This window comes from Chelonia mydas, chromosome 5 (assembly GCF_015237465.2).
Source record: "Chelonia mydas isolate rCheMyd1 chromosome 5, rCheMyd1.pri.v2, whole genome shotgun sequence".
NCBI lineage: Eukaryota > Metazoa > Chordata > Testudines > Cheloniidae > Chelonia > Chelonia mydas.
The window spans coordinates 62,344,367-62,355,227 of record NC_051245.2 but is presented as its reverse complement, the minus strand read 5'-3'; the positions used below and the strand labels follow the sequence as shown (position 1 = coordinate 62,355,227).

The window sequence follows — 10,861 nt, the reverse complement described above, 5'->3', positions numbered from 1 at the left end:
TAGAATCTCCTTCCTTAGAGGTTTTTAAGGTCAGGCTTGACAAAGCCCTGGCTGGGATGATTTAACTGGGACTTGGTCCTGCTTTGAGCAGGGGGTTGGACTAGATGACCTTCTGGGGTCCCTTCCAACCCTGATATTCTATGATTCTATGATCCTTCTCATTCCCATTCCAACCTTCTATTGGTGTTCCATGGGGCTCTGTCCTTGGTCCCATTCTCTTCTCCTTCTATACCTTATCTCTGGGCAATCTCATGTGCAAACACAAATTTAACTACCATCTCTATGATGACAACTCACAGATCTACTCTCTACCCTAAACCTAAGTAAAACCTCAGCCTCTCTCTTTGAGATCTACTCATGGATGTCTAACCATCAGGTCAAGCTCAGCATGGTTGGAGCAAAGCTCTTAATTTCCCTGAAGACATCCCTGCCATCTCGTGTGGACCACATCACCCTCCTGTCTGTTACTCAGGCCAATAACTGGGGTGTCATCTTTGACTCAGACCCTTCTCGTGGTCTTCACACCCAGACTATGTCTATATCTTGCCAATTCTTTTTTGCATAACTTCTCTAATATGCCTTTCCTATCCAGCCACACAGCTCAAACTAAGTTGTTTAACTGAGGGGAAATTTAAAGTTTCATTATCGCTATTCTACACGGGGGTGAAGGGAAGGAAGGCAAACTGTCAAAGTTCGTGGAGGCTCCGCATTGCTGAAAATCAGACCACTTCATTTAGATGTCTAATGTGGATGTAGATATTTAATTTTAGGCACAGCCAAGTCTGAAAGTGTCATCTTAAGTGGTTTGCTTAAGTCCACCCCACGAGTAAGTGTCAGACCTGGGACTAGAATTTAGAAGTTCCTGGTTCCCATTCCCATATGCAGTTCACCAGACAACACAACCACTCCACGGAAACGACTCTATCTTTAAGCAAATGAGAAGCACAAATACTTAATATAACAAAGAATTCTGAACTAAGCTCTTTTCTTTTATAACTTTTTTTTTTTTTTTACTCGCAGCTGGATAATAAGGTCTGCTCCATGCAATCAAATTAGATACATTACAGAGTTCAACATAAAATGAGACTCCTTTCATAGTGCCCATTTGTATAAGAAGAATGTTAATCTTTCTTCCTTTCTGTTTATTAGAGATAGCATTTTCTTTCTGGAATCCCTGCAGCAAGCCATGATGCATGAATGATGCATTTAATGATGCATGAAATAAAAAAAATCCCTGCTCATGCCATGCCCACTCCCCACAAATACAGGCAATGCTAATCATTGTTAAACTATCTGTTGTCAGCTCCGTGACAGCCAGAAAATGCTCATCCAGTCAGGAAATGTACTGAACAGTTACAAATCTTTTCTTTTGTATTTTTTCCAACCAGGCTATGACCCCAGCAGGTTAACCAGAGCTGAGGTCAAACTGGGGATCAAGCTAACATCAAGCTTTCCAGAGTCAAGGGACAGAGAACACTCTTTCCAGCAATCTCTTCCATAAAAACAAGTTTCAGTAAAAAAAACAAACAAACAAACAAACAAACAAAAAAACCCACAATGTTAACTCCTTTGTTGCCTTGCAGTGCTATGTATGGGCATGTCCCAGACTGCATGCCATTACTCTAGAAATTACCTTTACTCTAGAAATTAAGTGATCTTTCATGAATTATTTAAGTTGCCACCTAAATACTGCTCATTACTTCTGACAAGCCTCATGGAGGTTGAAACATCATCTATTTGAACTACTAGCCTTGTTGTCACCTGGAAAGTTTGCAGCTATCTGCATGAGGAAATCCCCAGCATCTCTGTGGCCTCAGTTGTGCCTTGAAGATGTTGACCTGCATTTGTGATGGGGCAGAGCTGCATTCTTCATATTGCATTCCAGAACTCCAACATCCAGAGATGCATACCTATTGCTGCACATTTTTAGGGGGTTCAGCTTATGTTCCCTCTGCTGACTGTTTCACAGGTGAGTTGTAGGCATTAGTTCTACCTCCTCTCCTCCTCTTTTTGAGTAGCTACTGTTGCTAGCAGCATAAGTGAGGAAAAGCTGAAGACTCACACTCGGGGACTGCAGTTGTGGCTAGGTCCTGCACAGGAGGTTGCCATGGAGATGGAGGAAGCACAGCATAGACGCAGGACACATTTTGTCCCAATATTCCATACAAGACTTGATACAACACACCTGTTTTGAGGAAGTAATATAGATAAATGAGAACAAATATTGAATGTGCAGTTGGGTGGTTAGTTTCAGAACATCTCTAGTTTGCATAGTAAGTACACAGCTGGGAACCAGGCTGTCCTCCACTGCAAGTATTATCAGACAGGAGAGCAAAATAGACCAACATATCAAGAAGGGGCTAAATTGTTATTTTTCCTTAGTTTAATACACCATCAAAACAGCACGTGTGTTGATGATTGTAATATACCACTGATTTCAGCAAGAGTTTGTCTGAATCAGGAGCACATATTAACAATTGAGTCCAGATTGTCCCCTCCAGATCTGTGCATGGAGTATCACCTTTACATGAGAATCTCCTGGGAGACCTTTCTGTGGTATGGGGTAGACAATGGTCAGGCAGAGAGAGACACATTACAGGAAATAATCAGAAGACATAATACAGCACCAGGCGCAAGCAGCAGAAAACCCATGGGAAAGGGCCCTGAGAGAGCAAACCCTGCCCCTCAGATGGGACAAGGGGAATCTCTGTCAAGGAATCCTCCCTGAAACATCCTCAGGGCCCTTTCCCATGGCTTTTTCAATGGGAGGGGATTAGCTGGCCATGAATCAGGACTTCAAGATTTGATTTGGACTACTATATTGAAAATGCAACTTTTCCTAACCTGATACTCTGTATGTATTTTTTCCCCAGTTAGATGCTACGGATGAGGTGGTGTCTGTCTCACAGAGATAAATTGAAATGCTGGGAAGTTATGGAAACTAGAGAGCTTTCATGACAGATTAAGTAGCTTTTGATCCAATATGAACTCTTTACAAGCTTCTTGTGGGATATCTCCCCTGTGTTGGTTCAGGCAGATCCAAGGCTACCCAATCTGTGAACAGTAGATGGATTGAATAGAACTGCCCTAGCTATAGGTAGGTGCAGAGGCCTCTTGTACATATCAGGCTGGCCCAGTAAAGACTGGGCACTTCAAAACATCTTTTCTTTTAATAGCTCTATGAATCTGAATGCAACATAACAAAACTATGAATTTGCCAAATCCTCCCTAATGATTCCGCCCTGCTTAATTTTTTGATTTTTTTGAGATGAATATCACTGATTTACATACTCTGCATACTGTCTGCCAAACACATCCCAAATGAACACACTGTTCAATTTGTTTGACATGTAAATAGAATTTGCAAATTCACTAGAAACTATTTTGAATGGGGGTGGGGAGCAAGAAATGTGGGATGCTAGATTAATCTATTTGTGTCCATTGAGTCCAGCATGGAGAATGACAGAAATGAGGGGAAAATGGTAAAAAAGTAATTCCCTGCAGGACCATAAATAATAACTACTACATAGTTTCAAAGCTGAAAAAAGACCTTTCTTGTTTCTTTGCAATCATTCCTAATGTTATTTTCACTTTGTTTTGGTGGTGGCTGTCTGTAGCAGTAAATAAATACAAAAGGGCTAGCAATAAAATAAGTGCTAGACTGGAGAAGTCTATTTGTGAAAGAAATATTTGAAATGGAATACATTTGGCCAGCTTCTGAGGTAAAAGAAATCTCTCTCCTCTTTTTATCAATGAATTTGTAAACGTTTTGCCATCTTTGGCATCAATGATTCTGTCTCAACAGCAAACTGAAAATGTTGCCAGGTCTGTCCCACTGCTTCCAAGTCTCCCACCCAGTATGGTCACCTTCCCTGCAGTGTTTCAATATAGTATTAGGGATGAGTTGAATATGTGGCCTGGATCTCAGGCATGGATCTGTAAAACACTTAATTCAGTATGATATAAATCCTGGCATTTTGTATCATTTTTGAGATATATACTTGTGGGTTTTAGATTTTTATTGGCCTTAAAAAAAAATCCACAAACTTGTTATGATAACATATTGTCAAACAGAGTATTTCCTGTTCTTTTGAAATACTTTTTTTAAGAGGCAAAATATACTATTTAAAAAATGGATAAGGGCTTTTCTCCTCCACCTTTGATATTTATCAAATAAAGCATGAAGCCATCAGTGCTCAGGAAACCCCAGCAAGTTCAGAACACTCGAAGCACATCTCCTCAGGAACACAGGCTACCATAAACACCTCCAACCTGTCATTTCCTCCCTACGCTGGCTTCTCATAGAATATCAAGTCAAGCTCAGGATTTCGGTCCTCATCATCAAGTTGCTTGATGGTCTGTGGCCAGGATATCCAAAAGATTGCCTGAAGCTCCAGCATATGGACCATGACCAGAAACTCTGCTCCACAGGCACAATGGAACTTTCTACCAGAAGGGTAAAGCTCATCAGTGCAGAAAACAGGGTTTTTTTGGAGGCTGGACCAAGATTGTGGAACAAACTCCCAGAGGAAGTAAGGAACATCATAAACCATACTACCTTCTACTCTAAGTACAAGGTGCATTTCTTTGACCTTCCCTTCACCAATATAAATCCACAGCAGGATGCCCATTTCTTTTCTTTCTTTCTTAAATACTAAAACGAAACAGACTGAACTCACAATTCTCTCCCTAGGAAAGGATGAGGGAGAGCAAACCACACATAGCAGATGTTAGTCACATTGCTGAATGCACCACTGGAAGGTGTTCAGATGCCACAGCCACGAGGGGAGTATAAGAATCTATATAGACCAGAATATTCTTTTTTGGGGGGAGAAACAGACTCGCTAAAGTTCCAATTCTGCTTTGGGTTCATCCTAGTGTAGATTTGTTCTCTCACGCAGAACTTCCCTGAATTTAGTGAAAATCTGCATAACCCCAGAGGATCCTGGTGTAGGATCAGGACTGAATTATCCATTCAGGGAAAACAGGAATGCTGCCTATTCTGAAAGTGCTGTCAAATTTACAAAGTAAATGAACAGAAAAAAAATCCAGTGCTTGTTTTTCTAACTTTCCATTAATAATAATCTTAGGTGTTACTTGTAACTATACCAAGTACAACATTTTCAGACAGAAATGTGATATTCAGGGGTCTCTCTAGTTCTAAATGTAATATTCATAAGATATGAATTATATAAAAACAGTGCTGATTTTTTCAGTCTGTCACCTTATTGTATTATCAGTATGTCAGCCAACAGATTTATGACCCTGAGATTTCATTCCAAAGGTACGTCTATGATCCCCCCCCAAGAGAGAACAATAAATGACACCTAGACTATGATTTCCATTATTCAATAGACAGAGTTATATGCATCTTCACAATATAATTCATACCTGGTGGTACCCACAAGTCAGTGTGAGAATGCAAGTACATTGCAACACATCTGTAATAATCAAGGAGAGAAAAATGAAAGTAAAACATTGCTGTAGAGCTAATGAGAAGTGCATGAGCAAGTCATTACTGCTCAGTTCTCTCACAATGTGTCCTCACAACGTACTACTAGACTTTGACATGGGAAACTAGCAGAGAAAGAATTTCAGTTAAACATTCCTACAGGCCTAATGAAGTGAGAGACAAAGACAAGGACAGAGACATGGATCTCTTGGCTAATTTTCTAGCCTGCAGCTACTGCAGTGCTGCTGCTAGGGCAGAGTTGGATATGATAAATATGGACGGATTTTGGTAGCCAGAAGACACTAGCACTACACTAGTCAGTCTGGGCACAACAGCAGCAGCTTTAAATGTGAACGCTAACATTCTTAAGGCCCGCTGGAAATGCAGTAAAAATGTCTATTGTTTAGTTCAACCTCTAGCAGATCATTCATTTTAAATTAAATTTAGAGCCAAATAAGCATGCAGTAGGCACTATGCTGCCTATCCAGCTGCCCAGTTAAACACATTAAAATACTTACTAATAGACCCTATCTACTGTCATTAGCCATTTGCAAACACTGGTGCAGCATTATATAAGCTTTTATTAATGTTCTCTCAGCTTTGTTCACACACACAAATCAATCCATTTTAACTTACCTATGGGCCAAATTCTAGCACTAGAAGCCATAGAGCCAAATCCTTGGCTGGTGGAAACAATACCAAATAAATCTCAACAAATGGGATCTACCCTATTCATAGACTAGAAAACACTGATGTTCTACAGCCATATGTCATTGTGCTGTGATCCCATCACATCAGAGTGAACTGATGTCTAAACTGGGTTAGACAAGATAAGGGATAAATATTCCTCTCATTTCTACCAGCAAAACCCAACTGAAACAAATGTTGTTGCAATGGTGTAACAAAGAAGTTGGCCCTTAGAGCTTAGTTAAATGTGTGCAATTCCCACTGACTGTAGTGAGAGGGCAAAATTGAGCTCTTATATGGGAGACATCCAAGGAATACATAGGGACTACTGTGTTATTATGATTAAACACTAGAGCTGGTTGGGAAATTTCTGTAAAAATGATTTTTGATGGACAATGTAGTTTCTGCAAAATTAAATGTTCCTGTAAAAAAATCTGATGTTACCAAAACTTCCAGTTGGAAAAAATCAAAAGACAATATTTTGTTTTGGATTGGTTTGACTTGAATTTAAATATTTCTGCTTGTCAAACTGAAGTAACTGTCTCATTTTGGGTCAGGTCCACATTAAACTGCATCTGCCTATAGTGCCATGTGTCTCATGGTAGTTGTAGTTCATGACAGGTGGGTCATGTTCCCAATCTCCAGAGGCCTGACTGTGACCAGACATGCCATGATGCACCATGGTTCCCCCTCTTACCAATCTATGTGATACGTCATGGGAGATATAGTCCAGCCACAGATCCATACCCATAGAAGAGAATGGGGTAAGAAGTACCTGAATTACAACTCCCATAAGGTCCCTGTGATACAGACTCCCATTGGTGCCCGCTGGTAAAGGGTTCAGTGTTCTATAACGGCAACTCCTACGAGGCGTGACAAACTCCTACACCTACCACATACCTTTCATAATATTAATCCATAAATTATATCATGTGAGGCCCCTAATGAAAGTTTATGTCAAACTGATCCTCATAATTGTTGTGAGGTGTACGTACAAATGATATTGAAGGAGTTGTGTATTTGTACTGAAAATGTTTTAAAGTCTGCATGCAAGGCAGAGCTGACAAACACGTTTCTGCTAGACAAAGGGCATGCTTGAGGCTGTGGAAGGTTAAAAAGATAGACAAAATAAAGAAAATGTTATTTAACATTCATTATTACAAAGGGCCTATTAATTCCATGAGTGTATAATCTACCCCTTGCTCTAGAATTGTGCTCCAAATCTCAGGTTTCATTGAAAGATATTATGTTTGGAACACTTATATTTACAAAGATAACCTTAAAAGCATGAATAGAGTATAGTCAATAGAACGATGCCTACCTGAATCTGCAGATTGATTGAAACAATAGCTCTGAATGGGTCCCATGGATACTGTGATTCTTTGTCCTCAGAATTTGGCATTTTTCCAAGATACAATGGAATACATTTCTGCCATAGGAGTCCATGATGTTACTGCAGCCAGCCAACCATCCAACAAGTTCTTTTTCTCCCTGACCTGCGAGGAGCTGCCTGCAGCTGCCTCTTGCTCTCCAATTTCTATTCTTTCCCCCTCCCCCACCCAAGGAGAATTAATTGGATTATAGTGCATGCTCTCTGCACTGTTCCATGGCATGAGGGGATCAGGGAGCCAGCACAGAAGTCCAGTTTGCAGCCAGGGAGCACACTGAGCCAGAAGCAAAGATTGGTCAGCTGAGGTACCTGGAGAAGAGCACAGAGCTAGAAAGAAGCATAGGGATCCAGGAAGATGACTCACAGGCTACAATTCTTCCACTTCCTCTGACACACCTGATGGGGAAGGAGATTCTGGGCCAGGCTACCTCAAAAGCATTGCAGGAACTGAGGTCTGGAGAGCACAGAGAAAAAAAAATCTGTAAAAATAATTACTGACAAAAACAGTTTTGATGATTTTAAGTCAGAGAGTATTTTCACCAGGCTACAAGTCATAGTTGTTTATATTTGTATCAGGGTGGTAAAAATGGGAACTGGATATTTTGTAGAGATCAAATAAATTAGCATTGCAATAAAATCTGGTCTCATTGTGGCATGGAGCACTAATTATAGTGCTCAGAACTGTGCTAGGAAAGAGTCTTAGATGAAGATTATTTGTAGCAACTTTAGTACAAGTTTATTTGAAACAGCTGTTGTTCCAGAGTTATGTGGGAAGATGTCAGCTGCCCTTTAACTATACATTCTTTGAACATGTCAAGCAGAAGAGTAAACTTCATGACAGATATTCCCCTTGTAGGGATGCTTACCTGGTCCAATTACAGACCTCAGTTTACCTTCTACCTCACCTCAATCAAGCCACCACACCTGATGTTTTCACAGTACTGCTGCCCCTCTAGGTGTGGCTGTTTATCATAAAAAATACTACTTTAAACTTTCCAGCCCTCCCCCCCAGCTCAGTTAGTCCCTTTGTTTTATAAGGGGCTTTTATGTCCATACAGTCCTCCCACAGGGGCCAGAAGTCTTTCTAGTCATTTACCAGGGCTCCACCTTCCTGATAACCCCCTCTTTACAGCCCTGTTAGGTGGCCCTTCTGTAGGCCCCTCAGCTGAGTCTCATCTGTCAAAAGGTTCCTACTTCCAAGTCTTCTGCCTGAGCACTCTAGAGACACATCAACTAGGCCTGGATTCAGAAAGGGATTTAAGCATTGCAATACTTAACTTTTAGACACCTAGAAAATCACAGAAACAGCACTCCAATCCACAAAGCCTGAGTTAAGTGCCTAGGCTCCCAAGACAATGCAAGGGGAGATATAGGTGCCTAAGAATGCAATCCACAAAAAGCCAGCATGCTAGGTGGGGTGCTGCCTAAGCTAGCCAATGGAAAAGACTGGCAAGAGGGGTGTGTGCTAAAGCCCTTTCTCTCTCACAGACACAGGCACCTAAATCTAGGCTGCGGGGAACTACCTATCATTCCTTGCAACCCACAGCTAGGACTAACCATCCTGGACCCAGGTGGCAAAGTCATTTCTTGTGAGATTGAGTTATGTGCCTGTCTCATTCCACACAAAATAGCCACAGAAAGAAGTCACCTTTAATCCAGTGGTTAGAGTATTCACTTCAGATGCGAGACCCCCTCAGGTTCAATTTCTCCCTTGGCTTGGGGTGGGGGAAGTGGGCAGAAGGATTTGAACAGCAGTCTCCTACAGCTCTCAGGTATATGCTCTAACCCCTGAGCTATGAGATATTCTTAAATGGTAGGGTCCTCATCTTCTCCTGTTGAAGCTGCTCCATTTTGGATAATATATATAGAGTCATTGGACCAGGGAAAGAGAGTGCTTGGGTGGCTAGGGCATCTAGGTGGGAGATCCAGGGTTTAGTTCCCCCCTCCACATGCTCTAATGATTCTTTAATTATTGATCCACACTGAAACAGCTTTAACAGGAAAGATTGAGGGAGCCCCACATGTGAATATCCCATACCTTAGTGACCAGAGAACTCTCTGAGAGGTGTGAGTTTTATTCTATTCCTTTTGAATCCTTAAGACACCCAAATGCTAAAGGCATTGACTTTTTAAAATGGGATCTTCATATGCTTTGTTTCTTCATCAGAAGGAATTACTGAAATGCTTCAGTTAAATGAAGCATATTATTGCATGACAAATAGAATTAACTGGAGAAAATTGTCATCTTTTACACACAGAAAAACAATGGGTATGTATTTTTAAAACTCCCAAAACTTCCAAGAAAACCCAGAATAGGAATGGAGCATTCTGCCTACTATCTCCAGCTACCCCTTAAGAAATTGACTAATCCTAAACCTATTTATACTTTCAATAGTTGTGAATCACTGTCTATTACACTTTATGGAATTGGGAACTCCCTAGAAGTGAATCTACAGTCAATGTTTATGTTAAAGTATTTGTATATTACTTGTACAACAATTGTATTAAAAAGCACGTGATTAAGGTTGCAAAGACAAGCATTCAACGTTTAGAAAATGGCAGCATTACGGATGCCTGTTAACCTTATTTTTGCTCCCTTTTGTGTACGCATGATGATAGTCTTTAATTACATAGTCAGATACTATTTTTTCCCCAGGACCCCTGCCCCACTCCATGTTCTGGAGAAGATTCAGGGTTGTGTAGCAAAGGGATTCTTTGTAGGACAATCTCTTTCCCCAGGCTCCTTGTCAAGTCTGAGTGCCCCTACCCTGACTCCTTGTCAGAGTCTCTTTTACCCAGCTAGTCCCAGTTCTCCCCTTGCACATCGACTTCACTTCATATTTATCTTCTTTCTCCCCAACCCACTGGTTCTCATTCCCAGTCTCTTTGCCCAGCTGTTCCCAAGCTCCCTCCTCACCTCAACTCCCATTCCTAGTTTCCCCTCTCCTGCTTCCCTGCTAGTTTCCAGTCCCAGTTTCCAACGCTCCTCCTGCCATGTTCACTGTCCCAATCTCCACTTCCATCTCTGCATGGGACTGTCTCTTATTTCCTCTGTATTTGAATTAGGCAGCTTCCTCCTCCACGCTACCTGGGCTAAGTAGAATGGGGAAGAGGATGCCATTGAGAACACAAGAATGACAAACTACCTGCTTTCAGTTCAAGTGTCTGGACTTGGACCAGCCCAAGCCACAGCAGCCAGAGAAAAATCCTGCTCAGCCCCAGTCTGAAGCATCCCCCAGAATCATCAGAGAATTTAGCTACTAAAATCTAAGAAGTCTCTACAGAGCAGGGTTTTCTAATGGGAAACGTCAGGCAACCTTAATAATAGCTGG

The 10,861-nt window shown here is 41.2% G+C and overlaps 1 long non-coding RNA gene across 3 annotated transcripts; it reads right to left on the bottom strand.

The window, feature by feature from the left end:
* Positions 1-221: 221 nt before the first annotated feature.
* LOC122465887 lies at positions 222-9,334 on the bottom strand. 3 transcript variants are annotated; one of them, XR_006291013.1, is made up of 3 exons: positions 9,178-9,334; positions 7,461-7,983; positions 222-2,185 (listed from the first exon to the last, which is right to left on the bottom strand). It is a non-coding gene; the product is annotated as an uncharacterized LOC122465887 (long non-coding RNA). The 3 variants fall into 3 exon arrangements; XR_006291015.1 differs by lacking the exon at positions 9,178-9,334 and adding an exon at positions 8,626-8,720; XR_006291014.1 differs by lacking the exon at positions 9,178-9,334 and adding an exon at positions 8,396-8,576.
* Positions 9,335-10,861: the final 1,527 nt, after the last annotated feature.